Source organism: Ranitomeya variabilis, chromosome 1 (assembly GCF_051348905.1).
Source record: "Ranitomeya variabilis isolate aRanVar5 chromosome 1, aRanVar5.hap1, whole genome shotgun sequence".
NCBI classification, from domain to species: domain Eukaryota; kingdom Metazoa; phylum Chordata; class Amphibia; order Anura; family Dendrobatidae; genus Ranitomeya; species Ranitomeya variabilis.
The window spans coordinates 380,040,265-380,062,172 of NC_135232.1; the positions used below are offsets into that span (position 1 = coordinate 380,040,265).

General features: G+C 43.4%; 1 protein-coding gene across 1 annotated transcript in view; it reads right to left on the reverse strand.

Moving 5' to 3' along the window:
• Positions 1-21,908, reverse strand: part of RORB (RAR related orphan receptor B) — a 354,554-nt gene that overhangs the window by 299,394 nt on the left and 33,252 nt on the right. The window lies entirely within an intron of this gene.

The following is a 21,908-nucleotide window of genomic DNA, read 5'->3' on the forward strand; positions in this document are numbered from 1 at the left end:
GCGAACCTAGCTGCATACACAAGTCTACTCTTCGCTCTCCAGCCTTCTATTACTTGCCACTTGGTGACCTAACATTTTTATATAAAGTGCTTTCTCACAGTGGAAAGTAAAACAAATCCCTATTTCAATGGAAGTGAACTCTTGGTCAAAGACTAGGCTAAGAGGCCAGAGTCACGAAGATCTAGTGATAGTGGTCTTATTCCTTATCATTGGTAGCACCACATGGTTTTACTGAAATAAATTCTTTTTTTGTTACATACCAACGCAGCAAGTGCCGCAGAAGGATCTAATTACACTTTTCCATCTGCAGTCTAGATTAAATTCAGCCGCGAATAGGAAAAAAAAGAGCAAATTATATCACTTCTTCTGATGTTTAAAAAGGAAAGACTTATTTCAGATACAAACGGGGAAAGTGATGAAAGTTGACTGTTTGCAACTGATCATGTGCCTTCTTGTGACATAAGGGTCACAAAATGCAAGAATTAGTATCTATCACACCCAAGATTACTAAATGCTCACAATCTATTTTCAGAGCAGTTCTACTTTTTTTTTCGCATGGATACATGGTGTATCCTGTGCTAATATAAAGAAAATTAGTCACAATATTAATATAGCCCATATGGAACGCATAGAGAAATAGACATTGGCATATGTTTTTCTCTAATGGCATTACACACTACTTAATTCCGAGAAAAATCACTTCCTTTCTTTATTAATACTTACTTTTAGGCAACTTGTACATTTTTGTATTTTGCATCAATATTTGTAAGCCAAAAGTAGAAAAGTGAAACATACACATGGAGGTAGTGGTTGACCCAGACAGAAGAGGCCATACTGTAAGAAAAGTACTTGGGCCCTTTGTAGTCCAATAACTCGTCATAATGAGCAATTGAAGGTGGAAATGATCACTCTGACCTCCCGGGCCTTTGTGTGACCGCACTGGTTGCACCAATTGTATGTCTGCCCCTGCTAGGAGGTATACATTTTTCCATTACACTTCCTTTTTTGTGTAGTTTCCACTCCTTGTTTTAGCTTAAAAACAGAGACAAAATGCTGACTAAAATAACCGAATACTCCAAGAAGGCTATCCCACTGGTATAGTAGTATTGCATGTTCCCTTCCAGAATGACTACAGGGAATAAACATAGCTTAAAGGCATTCTCCTGGCATAAGATATTGATGACCTATCCTATCCTTGGTTAAACTGGCCACTGTCGAGTACTGCACATCAGCACCAATTTATTAAGCGCTTTTCTGAAGTTTGAGCCGAACTACAAAGTGCACCTCCATTCAATGTTGACTTCCGGCCACCGTTGGAACTTATAACAGCTGATCATTGTGGGTGCTGGGTTTTGGAACCCTACCAATCTGATTTTGATGATCTATGCCCAATGATGAGTCATTAATAACAAATGACTGGTGATCTCCTTTAAGTGATGGCTCTATTACATTCAACATCTAATTTATGTAGAGTTTCTTCTCAGTGGAAGAGAGATCCGGGTTGCAGCACATCAATTCGGCCACCCTCATAGCAATAGCTCAGTCAGCCACCTTTTTCTCTCAGTACATCAAACGAGGGGTCTGTCTTAGCTACTGCAATAAGCATTCAGTGCTCCCCTCCTAATGTCACGCATCAAGACAGGAAATGCTGTCCATTGTTGAACACAAGACCGGAAGCCAACCAGACCACGGATAGAGCAGCTGCTACTATATCGACCCCCAGAAGAAGGCCGTAGCCGAAACATGTGTTGGGGCCGGCACCATCTCCCACAAGAGGTAATGTTTGTACTATATTGAACACCTGTTCTTTGGATCTTTTATGCTTATCTCTGTGAACACCATGACTTTTTGTATACATCATCTTGGAAGAATTTTTCTATTATATAATCTACTATATGCAGCCTCTATTTGATATATAGTGGGTGCTTGGTGCCCCTCTGTGGTTTCCCACTGTTTTTTAACCTTGTCTGTCACTTTTTCTTGTAAATAAAATTTGTACTTTTTTTTTATTATCATTGGTTCTTATGTACATTTTTTTCTGTCGGATATTACTATATCGGGGCGCCTAACCTAACACATCTAGATTAGTAAGCTAAATTACTACTTAAAGTAAATTTATGATACATTTTTCCAGTAGGAAACCCCTTTGATGGATTTTTATAAGGGATGATTATCATATAAAATATATTTTATATTTAATACGTTACTCTTAAGTTAAGGTTCCCAATCATTGTCCAGCACAAACAAGTGGAAGGATAATTTTGTTACTGATTTATCAAATCTTTCATAATGGTCTAAAAATGATTATGTGTCAGTATTATATCCCATATATGTGTTTACAGGAATCAGCTAATCACTAGATGATGATATAAAGGAAATGGAGAAAGACAAGTAATTACCAAAGCAATTGGGGTTACATAAGATACTGTAATGCCTGCTGAATTGCAGTAGCACACCACCTCCACCAGGTGGTGCAGGTGAAGGAAAACAGGAATACTCACAGTGAAAACACAGAGCAGCAGGCAGGAGCCACTAGGTGGCGAAAGAGTAGTCAGACAAAGCCGGGTCAGCAACAGAGAGGGAATGAAGTACCAGAGGTCACAGCAAAACACGTGGTCAGAAACAAGTCAAAGAAGTCAGAGTCGAATGCGAGCAGGAAATCCAGAAATGCAAGACAGTCAAACAGGTCAGAAAACAAGCCGAGTCAAATACCAAGGGATCACAATTTGGAGAGTGAGTAAAACAATGAGCAAAGTCACAGGGGAACACAGGAATGGGACCTAGGTAAACGGACAGAGGATAAATCAGGCTATATTGGGGTCAGCTGCTCAAGCCAGAGACAGGAACAATAACTGACACTGCTTGCAGGTAACCGTGGACTGAAATAACCAGACAGATCCCAAAATGAAGCCAAGAAGATTAACCCCTGCATGACCCTCCCAGGGAGAGAATAATCAGAAACAATCCCCGGACTGGATCATGACAGATACATATTAGAATTGGTAGATTTTATTGCATGTCTTCGAACATTAATGACCATCATCATTTGGAATTTGTTTTTACCTACTCACATCTTAGCAAGAAGATGCCACATCGCTCACAAAATTGGGGTAATTCTAGCCTTGCCGGGACATGCTGTAAAAAAGGAAAACAGTGCCCCTTTTTTTAAAATTGGAGATGGGGAAGTTCAATGGAGAACTGTATATTTGCCAAAAAGCTGCCCCCTGCAGTCAAAGAAAGTTTCTCCTGGATTGTGCTTCTCTGATTACAATGATACTTCTTCACTGAACAAAGCTTTATCAAGAAGGTCTCTCTCAATCTGTATGTAGTACATGTATATTGTATACTGTTCTTATAAACGTGCCTCACAGTCTTCTGCTTACACTTGTATACACAGAATTTGCCGCCTGTTTTTTGCAGACTGTAAAGTATTTTTCATAGATTGAAATCATGGTCATATTAAACCTTGGATATGAAGCTGAAAATCTGATTTTTTTTCTTTAAAAGCCATAGGTAATGGCTAGATAAGCCACATATGCAGCACAATGGGATGCTTATCTCAGACAATATACAAGGTCAGTAGAAGGTGCTCTCAGTGGTCCTTTTCATCCCATAGATTCTAAAAAGCATAAAAAGACACTGTGGAGATCAAAAGAAAGGAGGTTACACCTGTATTTAAAGAATTTGCTTTCTGTAGTTAGACAAAGAAAATTCTGAATGCAGCGCTAAGCAGGCTAGTGTAAAGGGATTTAATTCATAAAATATCACACTTAAAAATAGCAGATTTCTCTATTTATCAAAGATCTAAACTTCTGGGCTACTGTATATCTGATGACTATGGATGCAAATGCACAGGTTTACTAGTGTGAGATGCAAAGAGAACACATTCCCTTTTACCATTAAGTAATGAGAACTGTATTTTAAAAGTAAGGTCACATACCCTAAATTGGTGGAGCAAATGTGCAGAAATAAATCTTATAAATTCTTGCAAGTAGTCTACTTGAAAATATTCACAAACCTCTTCAGTACAGAGAAAAAAAATGATATGGTCTACATGTTTCACCAAACTTTGCATAAATCAACAGTAAAGGAAAATATAAAAATGTAGTAATATATTATATCAGAGAAATATGCTTTGTTCTCCACTTATGAGCCATTTCTTCCCCTCACCTCTGTCCCAAAAGTAAAACTGCTCAAATTCATCTTGGTCAAAGCAGGAAGGATTACTAGTAAAGTGAAATGTCAGGTTAGACAGCCAACTGTTCCTGTAGAGAAGGGAGAAGAGGAGTGAGGAGCACAGAGAATTGGAAGACAAGTCAGAAACAGGCAGATGGAGCTGCAGCTTCAAGCAAATATTGTTTATGTCAGAGCTGGATTAACATCTACACAGCTCAGTTTTGCTGTATAATGTATTCCATGCTGCTACTTTTGTGTGTTGCGGAAAAAGAATAGTAGGAAGCCATCTGTGTGTTCTATGTATAGAAGGCATTATAGCATCTAATCTTCATCCACTAGCTCAGAGAAAACTGAATAGATCCTATAGAGTGGAAAACTGGTGGAAAATGCAAGAAACAAGTCAATTAAAGGTCAGAACGTTTGTCCCTCATATACACACACAACAACTACCTGAAGCAAACAAGCACGCTTTAAAAGACTGCCATTTTCTGTATGCACAGAATACAGGACAGGAATGCACATTGTGAGGACTCATTAGTCTGTATTAGGGATGAGCGGACCCGTGGAAGTTGGGGTTCGCCCGGTTCGAATGAACTTGAGTCCAAAGTACCAGAACTGAACCCGAACTTGAACCTAAACCCGAACCCCATAGAAAACAAAGGTGACCCGAACTTTGGAGCTGGAAAATCTCGCTCTCTCTCTTCAACGGACCACTGAACTGTAAAACAGACTTCCCGGAGAAGTCTGTGTTTGGAGTTCAGCACCAGACACTGAGTGTCCAGTACGAACCCCAAACTTTACAGTTCGGGTTCGCTCATCTCTAACAGTAATCTACATCAGTATTTGTAAGCCGAAACCAGGAGTGGGTGATAAATGCAGTAGTGGTGCTTATGTTTCTATTATACTTTTCCTCTAATTGTTCCACTCCTGGTTTTGGCTTACACATACTGATGTAATACTTGACATGTGAATGTGATCTTCGTCAGAAAAAAAAACAGGTTAGTGCCCAAGGCTACAAAGTAATGTGGGTAATATTAAAATAAGATGAAAAATATCAAAAGAAGATTTTTTTGTAATCTGTAGTCCTATCATGTTCTATGGTCTTACATTACTGCCACTTCACCCCATGTGGCGCATACACTAGACTGTTCCTGTAATTTTACTACTAATCTTGGCAACCATGATTTTGGTATCATTATATACTTGCTCCGCTTTCTAAGGATAGGAAGTAAAGACATCTTAGAGTGATGAAATGATCTGAACATTTTTTCTCGTAGTTCTGGGATAACATTTACTTTCACTAAGGCTGCAATAACCACATTTTCATTGTGTCTTTAAACCCCAAAGCACCTGTAAATCTTATAGCCAGTGCAAATTGGCTTACACTTCCCGGCCATCTACAGCAAAATGTCCCTAGTGCCAGATTCACGCTCTGAAAAGCTGCCAAACAGATACAGGGAAAGGGCCCGTATTGTGGGATCATCTAATAGCCAAAACATATATGAATGTGAATATTTCTTTAACAGCAATGATTTAATCAGCACATTTTACTCCTGCTAAACTGCACATGAAAGTGTGAAGATCTTATCAGAAAGCATTTTCCTGCTGTTCAAGAGCTGCTTGGTAAATGGACAAGGGCAGATGTAGCAGAGCTGAGGGTGCAAGCTGTGAAGGCTGAGCTTGGTATATTGTACAAACATACATTCTATCACAATGTGTTTGATGTACAAAGATGTAGTTTGAGGAACATTGACAAGGATCTATCTATCTATCTATCTATCCTATATCTATCTATCTATCTATCTATCTATCTATCCTATATCTATCTATCTATCTATCTATCTACATCTATCTAAATCTATCTATCTATCTATCATCTATCTATCTATCCTATATATATCTTTCTATCTATCTATCTATCTATCCTATATCTATCTATCTATCTATCTATCTATCTATCTATCTATCCTATATCTATCTATCTATCTATCTATCTATCTATCTATCTATCTATCTATCCTATATCTATCTATCTATCTATCTATCTATCTATCTAAAACAAGACTAAGAAGCAGCACAAGCAAATGTACAGGTATAGGTGTCAGGCTAGAGGTTGCAACCCACCAATCAATGCTACATAAAAAAAACCAATATGCATACAAACTAACCCAGGTACATGATAGATGCCATTGGGTGGGGGTATTAAGTAGTAACCCGACACGTGCAAAACAATTCGAACTCCATAGATACTTTAGAATTCAGGAGAAAAACATAAGAGTAACTCGAATCTCAATATGTAGAAAAAAACAAACAACAAAAATGAGGGCAGTGATCAACAGCAAATTCCATGGAATTTCCATGGAGTGTTTGTATTGGCCCATGTAAACGCGTGGTAACATTGCGGCTGAAGTGCAAGTGACCCTTTGTCTGTCTATCTAACCATATAGGGACATTAGGACATATGCCGCTTCATATATAAATGTTCCCTCATTATAATGGTGTGGTACTTGAAAACACTAGAAAGAGAAACATCAGATAATTGTCTGATATCTATAAGGTCAAATTCAGAAAATAAACTCCAGGTGACCATCTTAAAATAGCTTGAGGCATTACTCTAAGGCACTTCAGTTTGAAATAAACCCCAAAGCAAGCATACATGCAGTATATAGGATTTAGAGAGAGGTCACCAAATCACAATATGGACTACTTTTCCCATATCAAACAAGGTAAAACCTATTTAGTAACTAACACTGCCATATTTTGGCACTAATTGGGGTAGCTTTGCTTTTAGAGATACAAAAACTGTCTTGTATACATATCCCTCCTTATCTCTGATGAACTTGAGCACCCTTTGATGTATCATTATGCTTGGAAGTTCAATTAGTAACTAAGCAAACATGAATACCTGCACATTACAATAATTGATCTAATAATATATCACAACAAAGCATATTTTGCTCTCTGTTCTATTTCTATAAATATATTAGTACTGTATATGTCTGTCTGCCTGTCTATCTTCCTCTGTCTATGAACTACAACATTGGAACATGTACACATTACACTCACAGAAGCTTTCACAGCATCCCATTCAAAAACCATAGACAATAATATGCAGCTTTAACAACTTCCACTCTTCCGGGGAGGCTTTCTATTAGTTTTTGAAGTGTTGCCCATTCATCCACTTGTAAGGTCAGACACTGATGTTAGATGAGAGGGCTTGGTTCGTAATCTCCTTTCTACTTCAGCCCACATGTGTTTGATGGGATTGAGATCAGGACTGTGAGTGGCCTGTCAGGTTCTTCCACACCAACCACCTACTATACGCCCAGTTATGCCTTTATGGCGCAGTCATTTTGGAACAGAAAAGGACCTTTCCCAAACTTCCACAAATCTGGAAGCATACAATTTTCCAAAATGTCTTCGTATGCTGAAGCATTAAGATTTCCACTTACTGGAATTTAGAGGCCTTGGTCAACATTGAAAAATAACCATATTAGCCATCCCCTGCCAAACTTGGTAAAATGCAGTCAAGCAGGTAACGTTCTCCTGGGATTCAAAAGACCCAGGCTCATTTATCAGACTGCAAGATAGAGAAGTGTAATTTGTCACTCCTAGAAAGCTGGTTCCAATGCTCCAAAGTCAAGGCGTAACTTACGCAGCCAATAAACAGTTCAAGATGTTGCTGGGTTGGAAGAGCAGGAAAAATGGGCAAGCTTTAGGGGACAAATGCCAGAAGCTTAAGTGAGTTGAGGGCCAAACTGTGATGACAAGATCATGTGTGTTCAAGCCTCATTCATGAGTGTTATCATTGGGTATGAAAGAAAGATGTTAGAACACATAGTGCACTGAAGCTGTGTATGAAGTTGTAAATGATATAACCTGTCTACTACTAAAAGCATCTACAATAGACACATGAGCATCATAAATGGACCATAGAGCGAGCAATGGAAAATGGTGGCATAAGTATAAGTAGCATTTTCTTTTACATGATATGGAGACCCATGACAAGAGAAGTATGGAAAGAAGACAAACTGGCAGAGGCCGTGTGATGTTCTGACCATTGATTTACTAGGAAACATTTAATCAGCGGTGTAACTTGAAGCTTGTAGGCCCAATGTGAAATCTTTAACAGGTCTCCCAATTATTAAGGGTCTTTAATAATAATATTGCTCTTCTCAAATATGCCAAATGAACCTTTGAGACCCCTTAGGCAAAGGAGTTACACCACTGCCTTGGATCCTGACATTCATTTAGATGTTACTTTGATAGAGACTAACAAAATATTTCAGTGAAATGCACTTTTTTGTTAACAGTATTGTAATTTGACTCCTATTGAAGTGAGTAGAAGCAATCAAACCCCAGAATGTCCAATACATAGAGTATGGAGCTGGTATTTTCCGATATTGTACGCTGTGAACTTTGGGTAGTCGCAGCTTCAGGTATCAGCTGATTGGTGTCGCGTCTTGGAACCCCTATGATCTGATATTGATGCCCTAACCTAAGGATAGGCCCATCAGTATATTTGTCTCGAACAATCCCATTGGATAACTCATGGAGCCATAAATATTTAATGTAAAACTAAGCATTATTGCACATTATTGTGAAACCAGGGAATATGAAAATTTTCAAACTTTCTATATCTTTTTAATCCCTTCATTGCTCAGTTCAATTAAGATGTCTTGTTTTGCTTGAAATGATGACTTTGGTACAATGGATGTTATTTTCTTTCCTAGAGCCCTGTGTTCCTGTGTAAATTGTCAGCTCAGATGATTGTCCACGAAAGGACCTAATATAAATTTTTATGATGACTCTGACCGGTGTATTGGCAGAGATACATGGCAACAACTGATGTATTTGCCGGTCTGAAAAATGTAGTGGAAATTTATTAAGGCTTGTGCTTAAAAGGGTTTTCCCATGAACAAAATTAATTTTAAAGTTGATTTTAATTAATAGATCTTGGAATAATAATAATTTGCACAATTGGATGATTTATAAAAAAATGCTCCTGTGCTGAGATAATCTCATAAATGTGCCCCTGCTGTGTACTGTGTAATAGCTGTGTCTGACCGTACAAGAGCATGATCTGATCATACCTCATCACCTGGGCAGGGGAGGAAGAAATAGAGAGTATACAGATAGCACAGCATGGGATCACAGCTAGTGTTGAGCGATACCTTCCGATATTCAAAAGTATCGGTATCGGATTGGATCGGCCGATATCCAAAAAATATCGGATATCGCCGATACCGATACCCGATACCAATGGAAGTCAATGGGACACAAATATCGGAAGCGATCCTGGATGGTTCCCACGGTCTGAAGGAGAGGAAACTCTCCTTCAGGCCCTGGGATCCATATTCATGTAAAAAATAAAGAATAAAAATAAAAAATATGGATATACTCACCCCTCCGACGGCCCCCAGCTCTCAGTGGTGCAACCGGCAGCCTCCGTTCCTAAGAATGCAGTGAGTGTAGGACCTGCGATGAAGTTGCGGTCACGCGACCGGTCACACGACCAGTCACAAGACCGTGACGTCATCGCAGGTCCTACACTCACTGCATTCTTAGGAACGGAGGCTGCCGGTTACACCGCTGAGGTCCAGGGTCCGTCGGAGGGGTGAGTATATCCATATTTTTTATTTTTATTCTTTATTTTTTACATGAATATGGATCCCAGGGCCTGAAGGAGAGTCTCCTCTCCTCCAGACCCTGGGAACCATACGCACCGCACACGCCGAAGATGACTAGGAACTTATAGGAACTTCCGATTCCGATTTCCGATATCACAAAAATATCGGAACTCGGTATCGGAATTCCGATACAGCGAATATCGGCCGATACCCGATATTTGCAGTATCGGAATGCTCAACACTAATCACAGCTGATTCTTTCTGTGACATAAACCATTTCCCTACCTGTTTGTTTTACTTCAGAAATAATTATTTGCGATCCCCTGCTGTAATGTCTGTATCCTTTTTTGCATGTTCTTGCATGGTCAGACACAGCCATTACACAGTACATAGCAGGGGCACATTTATAAGATTATCTCAGCACAGGAACATTTTTTTTAAACACATCCAATTGTGGAACTTGTTATTAGTCCAAGATGTATTGATTAAAATGAACTTTGCTCATGGGAAAACCCCTTTAACTTTTCCAGAGAAAAAAGTTGCCAGTTTTTGGTAAAATTTGCCAATTGTTGCTGTTTAATCACTTTTCAAAATGATTAGAGAAAGTTAGTGGAGATTAGCAGAAGACAGTGGGAACTTCCATGTCTTGACTTTTCAAAATGATGCTAAAAGTGAATAGTGTTTAGGAAGAGGGTTGGTGACTCATACAACTTTACACAATTGCTATAATTTATGCTTGAAATTACATAAAATACAACAAATCTACACCAGCTCATACCTGTCATATAGTTCATTTTCTGGCACACGGACAGGAAAAAATGCATAAAAAAAGAGTCCTGCACCTCTTAATAAATTTGGCACATCTTACTCCAGTGTAGCAGAAAACCTATAAAATAGGCTTCTAAAAAGGTGTAAATGGAAAGATAATTATGGTGCAATCAAAAAAGGTCTCAAAACACCAAAAATTTTACAAAAAACACCAGACTCAAATGCAATAATAACTCAGGAGGCCCGAAGTCTTTACAATCAAAATACTTGTTTAGCATTATTAGCTGGAATGTTGCTGTAAGTAAATAATTTCTTCCCTTTGGTCTGAATTTAGGATGGAAATTCTGCAGTGATTTTCAATATGCAATATACAGAAGTTTGCATGTAGCGTTAGAACGCAACTATGTAAAGGAGAAGAGGAAACACCGTAAACATTACATTAGAATTGCCATTGATTTTTGGACAGATCATCAATATGTCCTTTACCTTTCATCATTATAGTTATATTTCTATCTAAGCATCTCTTTTCCCAAACCTTACTTTTAGCCATCAGAAATGAACATAAGGATGTATTTTTAGCTGATTTTGGTGGATACTGATTAATAGACTCCTTTGAAGTTGTGAAACCAATTTCGCTTTGTGATTTTGTTATAGCCATATATACTGTAATCTGTAGCAATTGGTCTTAAGCTTCTTCTTCATGACTTCCTGAATCAGCTATTTCGGAGGAAATTTTACAGAAGGTTATGAAGAATTAGCCCCCTAAGCATCGATACTGAACAAACCTCTGCCATTTCTATGTCCTCCTCTTTCTAAACCTACAATAGTTTAATGGCTAAATTAGGTCCCTGGAGGAAATGAACCACTAAACAAGGATCGTTTCTTCTTTGTTCAGATCAACATGAAAAACACGGAGGATGGAGCATCAGCTTGTGTGAATGAGAGGGTAAAGTGTCACCACTGAGTTATGTTCTGATACAACACACATCCACTTGCACATTCTGTACATACAAACATGCTCGGACACACATACACCACATACAGTACAATTGAATGTATACATACAAACACACAAACTTTCATACATACAGGTGCTTCTCACAAAATTAGAATGTCATCAAAAAGTTAATTTATTTCAGTTCTTCAATACAAAAAGTGAATCTCATATATAATATAAAGTCACTACAGAGTGATGCATTTCAAGTGTTTATTTCTGTTAATGTTGATGATTATGGCTTACAGCCAATGAAAACCCAAAAGTCATTATTTCAGTACATTAGAATACATTATAACACCAGCTTGAAAAATGATTTTAAAATCTGAAATGTTGGCCTACTGAAATGTATGTTCAGTAAATGCACTCAATACTTGGTCGGGGCTCCTTTTGCATCAATTACTGCATCAATGCAGCGTGGCATGGAGGCAATCACCCTATGACACTGCTGAGGTGTTATGTAAGCCCAGGCTGCTTTGATACCAGCCTCCAGCTCGTCTGCATTGTGGGGTCTGGTGGCTCTCATCTTCCTCTTGACAATATCCCACAGATTCTCTATGGGGTTAAGGTCAGGCAAGTTTGCTGGCCAATCAAGCACAGTGATGCTGTTGTTTTTAAACCAGGTGTTGGTACTTTTGGCAGTGTGGACAGGTGCCAAGTCCTGCTGGAGAATTAAATTTCCATTTGCAAAAAACTTGTCGACAGTGGGAAGCATGAAGGGCTCTAAAATTTCCTGGTAGATGGCTGTGCTGACTTTGGTCTTAATTAAACACAGTGGACCTATACCAGCAGATGACATGGCTCCCCAAAGCTTGGATTGTGTGCCTCTCCACTTTTCCTCCAGACTCTGGGACCTTGATTTCCAAGTGAAATGCAAAATGTACTTTCATCTGAAAACAACACCCTGGTCCACTGAGCTACAGTCCAGTTCTTTTTCTCCTTGGCACAAGTAAGACGCTTCTGCCATTTTCTATTGGTCATGAGTAGTGTTGAGCGATACCGTCCGATACTTGAAAGTATCGGTATCGGAAAGTATCGGCCGATACCGGCAAAGTATCGGATCCAATCCGATACCGATACCCGATACCAATACAAGTCAATGGGACTCAAGTATCGGACGGTATTCCTGATGGTTCCCAGGGTCTGAAGGAGAGGAAACTCTCCTTCAGGCCCTGGGAACCATATTAATGTGTAAAAGAAAGAATTAAAATAAAAAATATTGCTATACTCACCTCTCCGAGGGAACCGGCAGCGTTGTTTGCTTAAAATTCGCGCTTTTCTTTCCTTACGTGAAGTCCCGGCTTTGTGATTGGTTGCGTCGCAGTCACATGGGCGATGCAACCAATCACAGCAAGCCGTGACGTAATTTCAGGTCCTTAAGGATTTTAAAATTACGTCCCGGCTTTGTGATTGATTGCGTCGCAGTCACATGGGCGACGCAACCAATCACAGCAAGCCGTGACGTAATTTCAGGCCCTTAAGGATTTTAAAATTACGTCCCGGCTTTGTGATTGGTTGCGTCGCAGTCACATGGGCGACGCAACCAATCACAAGCCGTGACGTCACGGGAGGCTGGACACGCGCGCATTTTAAAATGCGCGCTTTTCCAGCCTCCCGTGACGTCCCGGCTTGTGATTGGTTGCGTCGCGGTCAACCAATCACAAGCCGGGAGGCTGGACACGCGCGCATTTTAAAATTTTAAAATGCGCGCGTGTCCAGCCTCCCGGCTTGTGATTGGTTGACCGCGACGCAACCAATCACAAGCCGGGACGTCACGGGAGGCTGGACAAGCGCGCATTTTAAAATGCGCGCGTGTCCAGCCTCCCGGCTTGTGATTGGTTGACCGCGATGCAACCAATCACAAGCCGGGACGTCACGGGAGGCTGGACAAGCGCGCATTTTAAAATGCGCGCGTGTTTAGCCTCCCGTGACATCACGGCTTGTGATTGGTTGCGTCGCCCATGTGACTGCGACGCAACCAATCACAAAGCCGGGACGTAATTTTAAAATCCTTAAGGGCCTGAAATTACGTCACGGCTTGCTGTGATTGGTTGCGTCGCCCATGTGACTGCGACGCAACCAATCACAAAGCCGGGACGTAATTTTAAAATCCTTAAGGACCTGAAATTACGTCACGGCTTGCTGTGATTGGTTGCGTCGCCCATGTGACTGCGACGCAACCAATCACAAGCCGGGACTTCACGTAAAGGAAAGAAAAGCGCGAATTTTAAACAAAGAACGCTGCCGCTTCCCTCGGTAAGGTGCAGGCTGCGTCGGAGAGGTGAGTATAGCAATATTTTTTATTTTAATTCTCTCTTTTACACATTTTTACATTAATGTTGTTTCGATATTGATACCCGATACCACAAAAGTATCGGATCTCGGTATCGGAATTCCGATACCCGCAAGTATCGGCCGATACCCGATACTTGCGGTATCGGAATGCTCAACACTAGTCATGAGTGGCTTGACACAAGGAATGCAACACTTGTAGCCCATGTCCTGGATATATCTGTGTGTGGTGGCTCTTGAAGCTATGACTCCAGCCGCAGTCTACTCCTTGTGTATCTCCCACACATTTTTGAATGGCCTTTTCTTAACAATCCTTTCAAGGCTGCAGTTATCCCATTTGCTTGTGCACATTTTTCTACCACACTTTTTCCTTCCACTCAACTCTCCATTAATATGCTTGGATACAGCACTCTGTGAAGAGCCAGCTAATTTAGCAATAACCTTTTGTGGCTTACCCTCCTTTTGGAGTGTCAATGACCGCCTTCTGGATATCTGTCAAGTCAGCAGTCTTCCCCATGACTGTGGAGCCTACTGAAACAGACTAAGGGTCCTTTTCTAATGCTTAGGAAGCCTTTACAGGTGTTTTTTGTTAATTATTCTAAGTTACTGAGATAATTACTTTTGGGTTTTCATTGACTGTAAACCATAATCATCAACATAAACAGAAATATACACTTGAAAGAGATCACTCTCTAATAACTCTATATAATATATGAGTTTCACTTTTTGTATTGAAAACTGGAAATAAATTACCGTATATACTCGTGTATAAGTCAACCAGAGTATAAGCTAAGGCACCTAATTTTGCCTCAAAAAACTGGGAAAACTTATTGACTCAAGTATAAGCCGGGTATGCATTCTCCCCTAATATCCATTCTGGTATGCATGGCTCCTTATCCCAATCCTTATATGCATGGCTCCTTATTCCCATCTTTGAATGCATGACTCCTTATTCCCTTCCTTGTATGCGTGGCTCCTTATCTCCATCCATGTATGTATGGTGTTAGGGTTGGCGGAACGCACCGAGAATATATATATGTATTAATAGGTGCGATCGCAACCCGGGGTCCACCGTGCACGAGAGGAACCTCCTGCTGGCAAATGGCGGCGCTATATGGCGGTATAAGCGAACTCTGTTAACTCCACAGATTCACTAGAAACAACAAGCTGTGCCCTGTTAACCTCACAGAGGTACACAGCTACCAAACAGAGCAAAACTGTGGTCATGCAGTCAGAGAAACAGGCAAACAACTCCTCACCGGAGGTGCCGGTATTTTAGCAGCTTATTTCAGCCAAGGCCCTGAATACACACATACAAACTCCTCACCAGAAGTGCCGGTATTCTAGGGGCTTATTTCAGCCAAACCCTAACCACATCCAGACATGACCACACTGGCGCTGAGCTCATAGACTTTGGTTTGATACTAATGCATGGCCGTTTGGCCATGGAAACCTTTTATAGCTGTAGCAGACAAGGACCTTCCAAGTGGTTCAATAGGAGCTGCTACAGGGCCTGAGCGTGTGACCCCCGACCTCCAATGAGAGGTCCTTCCGTGGGCATGCTCAGTGTGTGCAAAGCAGGACTTAGTCCCAGAAAAGCCTGAACACCTCTGACCAGTACTGGCTACAAAAGCAGAACCTGGAAAGGCAGCAGTAACCCTTTGCACAGTATCAGGCTGAGCGACATGCTGGGACCGATGTCTCTGCTAAGCAGGGTCCACTGCGGCTGAAGCAGAATGGGAGACCGCAGCAGACATGGCTCGAGATTCCTCCTGTGCAGTGGTGGGAACTCGACTCCTAACATTACCCCCCTACTAGGGCCCCCCTCTTGGGCCTCTCTACGCTCAAAGGCTGCAATGAGCAGCGGTGCCCGAATGTGGTCCACACGTTCCCAAGTTCTGTCCTCTGGACCGTGACCCTTCCAGTCCACCAGATATTTCTTGCCACGTAGCACCTTGCATCCGATGATAGAGTTCACCTCAAACTCACCCATGGACAAATCTGACGTCCCAGCAGATGACTCAGAAAACCGGGACAAATAGACGGGCTTTAAAAGGGAAACGTGAAAGGTGTCAGTGATACGAAGGTGCGGAGGAATAGCCAAACGGTAGACCACAGGGTTGACCTGTTCCAGAACCTTGAAAGGGCCTATGTAGCGAGGTGCAAACTTAGAGGACTCAACTTGCAGCCTGATGTTACCGGCGGAGAGCCACACTAAGTCGCCAGGAGCAAAGGTCAGAGCAGGGCAACGGTGTGCATCAGCAGAAACCCTCATTCTCTCCTAGGAGGCCTGGATGGCATCCTGTGTGCGGTCCCAAATGTCACGTGCCTCCACCACCCAGTCTGCCACCCTAGAAACGGTGGATGACACGGGCATGGGCACAGGAACACTTGGATGCTGGCCATAATTAAGGAGAAAAGGAGTCTGCCCGGTAGAGTCGGCTACGGCATTGTTCAAAGCAAATTCCGCCCAAGGTAGCAAAGATGCCCAGTCATCCTGCCTGGTGGAGACAAAATGTCGTAAGTATGTGACCAGAGTCTGGTTGGCCCTCTCTACCAACCCATTCGTCTCAGGATGGTATGCAGAAGAGAGATTCAGCTCAATGCTGAGTAAACAACAGAGTTCTCCCCAGAACCGAGACACAAATTGAGGACCCCAGTCACTGACAATTTTGTCAGGCATGCCATGTAAACGGAAAACATGTTTGATGAACAACACCGCTAAAGCCCGTGCAGAAGGTAACCGTGGAAGCAGATCCAAGTGCACCTTCTTAGAAAAATGGTGGGTGACCCAGATAACTGTACAGCTACGAGACTTGGGTAAGCCTACTATGAAGTCCATCCCAACCATCTCCCAGGGCCTGTATGCCACCGGCAGGGGGTAAAGTTGCCCAGCAGGCCGTTGCCGAGGAGACCGATTCTTGGCGCAGGAGACACATGCCCGAATATAGTCCCCGATGTCATGGGCCATATGTGGCCACCAGTACATCCTCGCCAAGAGCTCAGATGTCCTCTTGGTCCCAAAATGTCCACCCACCCTGGACGAGTGAGCCCAAGAGAGAACCATCGGTCACAAATTAGATGGATCGAAAGTCTTGCCTAGGGCACAGGCTCTAGCAAAACCGGAGCCACAGTTCACAGTCTCTCTGAAGGGACAATAAGCCGAGGCTCCTCCTCCTCCTCTGATGACACTACAGAGCGAGAGAGAGCATCGGCACGAACGTTGTTCTCCCCGTAAAGAAAATGGAGGGTGAAAAGGAACCGGGAGAAGAACAGGGACCATCTAGCCTGGCGAGAATTTAGCCGCTGGGCTGTCTGTAAATACACCAAGTTCTTGTGGTCTGTGAACACCTGGAAGGGAAAGCGAGCTTCCTCCAGGATGTGTCTCCACTCTGAGAAAGCCAACTTCATAGCAACTCCCTGTCTCCGATGGAATAATTCCTCTCCACTGGTGAAAAGGTCTTGGAGAGAAGAAGCAAGGATGCTTCCGACCTTGAGCATCGTTTTGGAAGAGGACTGCTCCAGCACCAATGGATGAGGCATCCACCTCCATAATAAATAGCTTATCTACATCGGGGCAATGTAGGATGGGAGCACTAGCAAAGTGTGACTTAATTGAGAGAAAGGCCTTGGAGACCTCCTCCGACCACAACTTGGGATTTGCTCCCTTCTTGGTGAGGGCAACCAAGGGAGCTACCAAAGTTGAGAAGTGGGGAATGAACTGGCGATAGTAATTAATGAACCCCATAAAGCGCTGCACCGCTTTGAGAGAATGGGGTTCCTGCCAGTCCATCACAGCCAGTAGCTTGGCAGGATCCATAGCCAATCCCTGGGCAGAGATGATATAGCCAAGGAAAGGCAAGGACTCCTGCTCAAACACACACTTCTCCAACTTGGCATAGCGGGAGTTAGCCCATAGGAGGTTGAAGACCTTGCCAACTTCTCTCCGGTGGGAGTCAATATCTGGAGACTAGATGAGAATATCATCCAGATAGACAATGACCGAGGTGGAGAGCATATCCTGGAAGATGTCATTCACAAAGTCTTGGAAAATGGCTGGGGCATTACAGAGCCCGAAGCACATCACCAGATATTCATAGTGCCCATCCCTGGTGTTAAAATCTGTCTTCCATTAGTCCCCCTCACGGATGCGAATCAGGTTGCAAGCACCCCGCAGATCTAATTTAGTAAATACCCTTGCTCCCCGTAGGCTATCAAAAAGCTCAGATATCAGGGGTAGTGGGTACTTATTCTTAATGGTGATGGCGTTAAGACCCCTGTAGTTTATGCATGGACGCAGTTCTCCACTCTTCTTCTGTACGAAGAAGAACCCAGCCCCTGCAGGTGACACTGACTTCCTAATGAATCCTCTTGCCAGATTCTCTCAGATATACTGTGACATTGCTTCCATCTCTGGAAGAGACAATGGATAGACTCGACCCCGGGGGAGCTCAGCACCAGGCAAGAGGTCAATAGGACAGTCATAGGGGCGGTGAGGCGGAAGGGTCTCCACAGCCCTTTTGGAGAACACATCCGCATAGGGCCAATATTGCTTGGGGAGAGAGGATAGATCTGCGGGTACCTCAGTTGTAGTAACCTGAACGCTTTCCCTCTGACATCTACCCCCACAAGATTCACCCCATCCTAAAATTCTGCCTGTGGACCACTCGATATGAGGAGAGTGATAACGTAGCCAAGGCATCCCTAACAGGACCTCATCAATTCCCTTAGGAATGACGAGCAGAGATATAATCTCCTGATGAGATGGTGAAAAGGACAGAGTGAAAGGGATGGTCTGGTGTTTTATCTGTGAGGGCAGTGTCGAGCCATTCACCACTCGTACAGTAACTGGTTGAGCTAGCATTACCAGGGGTATTGCATGACGTTGGGCAAAGACAGAAGACATAAAATTGCCCTCCGCCCCAGAATCCACGCAGAGCTCTACAGAGTAAGTGAATGAGCCTATTGTAATTGTCCCCTTAAAGGACAATTTGGAGGCAAACGTCGCCGTGTCTAGTGTACCTCCACCTACTATCACTAGACGCTGACATTTCCTCGTCCGCTGTGAACATCTGGTGGCAAGATGTCCTGACTGCTGGCAAACATGGCAGACCTTGAGTGCACGAGCGGTCCGGGACTTTGATCCTGCTCGTGACACTTCCATGGCCTCATGTGACTCAAGGAACAGGACCGGAGATTCCAAAGGTTTGGCGAAGGTGGGAGCCAGCTGAAACTTCTGCCTACACTAGGCCCGCTCTATCCTCCGCTCGTGAAAGCGGAGGTCAATACGGGTAGACACAGCTATTAACTCCTCCAGTGTGGCGGGAATCTCCCTCGAGGCCAGAGCGTCCTTCACGTGGTTAGCCAGCCCCCTCCAAAATATAGGGATAAGGGCTTTATCGACCACTCCAGCTCAGATGCTAGGGTGCGGAAGTGGACGGCAAAATGGCTGACTAAGGACGAGCCCTGAGTCGATGCCAACAGATGAGCGCTGTATCATCGGTGACTTGAGGCCCTAAAAAGACCTGTTTCAGAGTTCTCCAGAACAGCGGAGCACTCTGCACCACATGATCACCATGCTCCCATAGCGGCGTAGCCCACTGCAATGCTCTGTCCGACAGGAGAGACACAGTAAATCGTGCGGCCAGGAGCTCGAGGTGTATAGAGCACTGGCTCACGAAACCCCTACAAGATTTACTATCACCAGAAAATTTTTCTGGCAGATGGAGGCGAGATAGAGTCGGAACAGGGGTAGCCATGGACAAGGTTGCTGCAGCCATGCTAGCAGCCTGAACAGCAACTGCGGTAATATCCACAGCTGAGGTTGTTCACTCGAGAGCCGCAAACCTACCCTCCAGCTGCTGGATGTACCGCAAGGATTGCTGTTTGTCCGCCATTTACTAGCCAGACCCTGGCGCTAGTATTATGTTAGGGTTGGCGGAACGCACTAAGTATATACACTCACCGGCCACTTTATTAGGTACACCATGCTAGTAACGGGTTGGACCCCCTTTTGCCTTCCGAACTGCCTCAATTCTTCATGGCATAGATTCAACAAGGTGCTGGAAGCATTCCTCAGAGATTTTGGTCCATATTGACATGATGGCATCACACAGTTGCCGCAGATTTGTCGGCTGCACATCCCAAAGATGCTCCATACAAGGCAGGATGGATCCATGCTTTCATGTTGTTTACGCCAAATTCTGACCCTACCATCCGAATGTCGCAGCAGAAATCGAGACTCATCAGCCCAAGCAACGTTTTTCCAATCTTCTACTGTCCAATTTCGATGAGCTTGTACAAATTGTAGCCTCAGTTTCCTGTTCTTAGCTGAAAGGAGTGGTACCCGGTGTGGTCTTCTGCTGCTGTAGCCCATCTGCCTCAAAGTTCGACGCACTGTGCGTTCAGAGATGCTCTTAGGCCTACCTTGGTTGTAACGGGTGGCGATTTGAGTCACTCTTGCCTTTCTATCAGCTCGAACCAGTCTGCCCATTCTCCTCTGACCTCTGGCATCAACAAGGCATTTCCGCCCACAGAACTGCCGCTCACTGGATTTTTTTTCTTTTTCGGACCATTCTCTGTAAACCCTAGAGATGGTTGTGCGTGAAAATCCCAGTAGATCAGCAGTTTCTGAAATACTCAGACCAGCCCTTCTGGCACCAACAACCATGCCACATTCAAAGGCACTCAAATCACCTTTCTTCCCCATACTGATGCTCGGTTTGAACTGCAGGAGATTGTCTTGACCATGTCTACATGCCTAAATGCACTGAGTTGCCGCCATGTGATTGGCTGATTAGAAATTAAGTGTTAACAAGAAGTTGGACAGGTGTACCTAATAAAGTGGCCGGTGAGTGTATATATGTATTAATAGGTGCGTTCGCAACCAGGGGTCCACCGTGCAGGAGAGGAACCTGCTGCTGGCAAATGGCGGCGCTATATGGAGATATAAGCAAACTCTGTTAACTACAGATTCGCTAGAAACACTATGCTGTGCCCTATTAACCTCACAGAGGTACATAGCTACCAAACAGAGCAAAACTGTGGTCATGCAGTCAGAGAAACAGGCAAACAACTCTTCACTGGAGGTGCCGGTATTCTAGTGGCTTATTTCAGCCAAGGCCCTGAATACATACATACAAACTCCTCACTGGAGGTGCTGGTATTCTAGGGGCTTATTTCAGCTAAATCCTAACCACATCCAGACATGACCACACTGGCGCTGAGCTCATAGACTTTGGTTTGATACTAGCACATGGCTGTGTAGCCATGCAAATCTTTTATAGCTGTAGCAGTCAAGGACCTTCCAAGTGGTTCAATAGGAGCTGCTACAGGGCCTGAGCGTGTAACCCCCCGACCTCCAATGAGAGGTCCTTCCGTGGGCATGCTCAGTGTGTGCAAAGCAGGACTTAGTTCCAGAAAAGCCTGCACACCGCTGACCAGTGCTGACTACAAAAGCAGAACCTGGAAAGGCAGCAGTAACCCTTTGCACAGTATCAGGCTGAGCGAGATGCTGGGACCGACGTCTCCACTGAGCAGACTCCAATGCAGTTGAAGCAGAATGGGAGACCGCAGCAGTCATGGCTCGAGATTCCCCTGTGCAGCGGCGAGAACTCAATTCCTAACATATGGCTCCTTATTCCCATCCTTGTATGCATGGTTTCTCATCCCCATCCTTGAATGCATGGCCACCCCATGAGAAAAGCATAAAAAAAAATCCTTACCTTCCCTACCTCGCAACATCTCGTTCCAGTGTCAGCAGCTTGTGCGGCCAAGCAATCATGTGTCCCCGCTCATTAAGGTAATGAATATTCACCTCTCTCCACGCCTATGGGAGTGGAGAGAGGTGAACTTTCATTACCTTTATGAGCAGGCACCCTTGAGAGCCTGGCAGCTGCTGGAAGCCGGAGGCTGCGGCTGTATCTGTGCGCTCTATAAGAGAAATGAATATTCATTGCCAGTGCAGTGAATATTCATTTCTCTTTAGCAGCGGACACAGGCTTTAGCCCCAGCCTCCGGCTCCTGCCTCGCCGCTCCCCCTCCCCCAC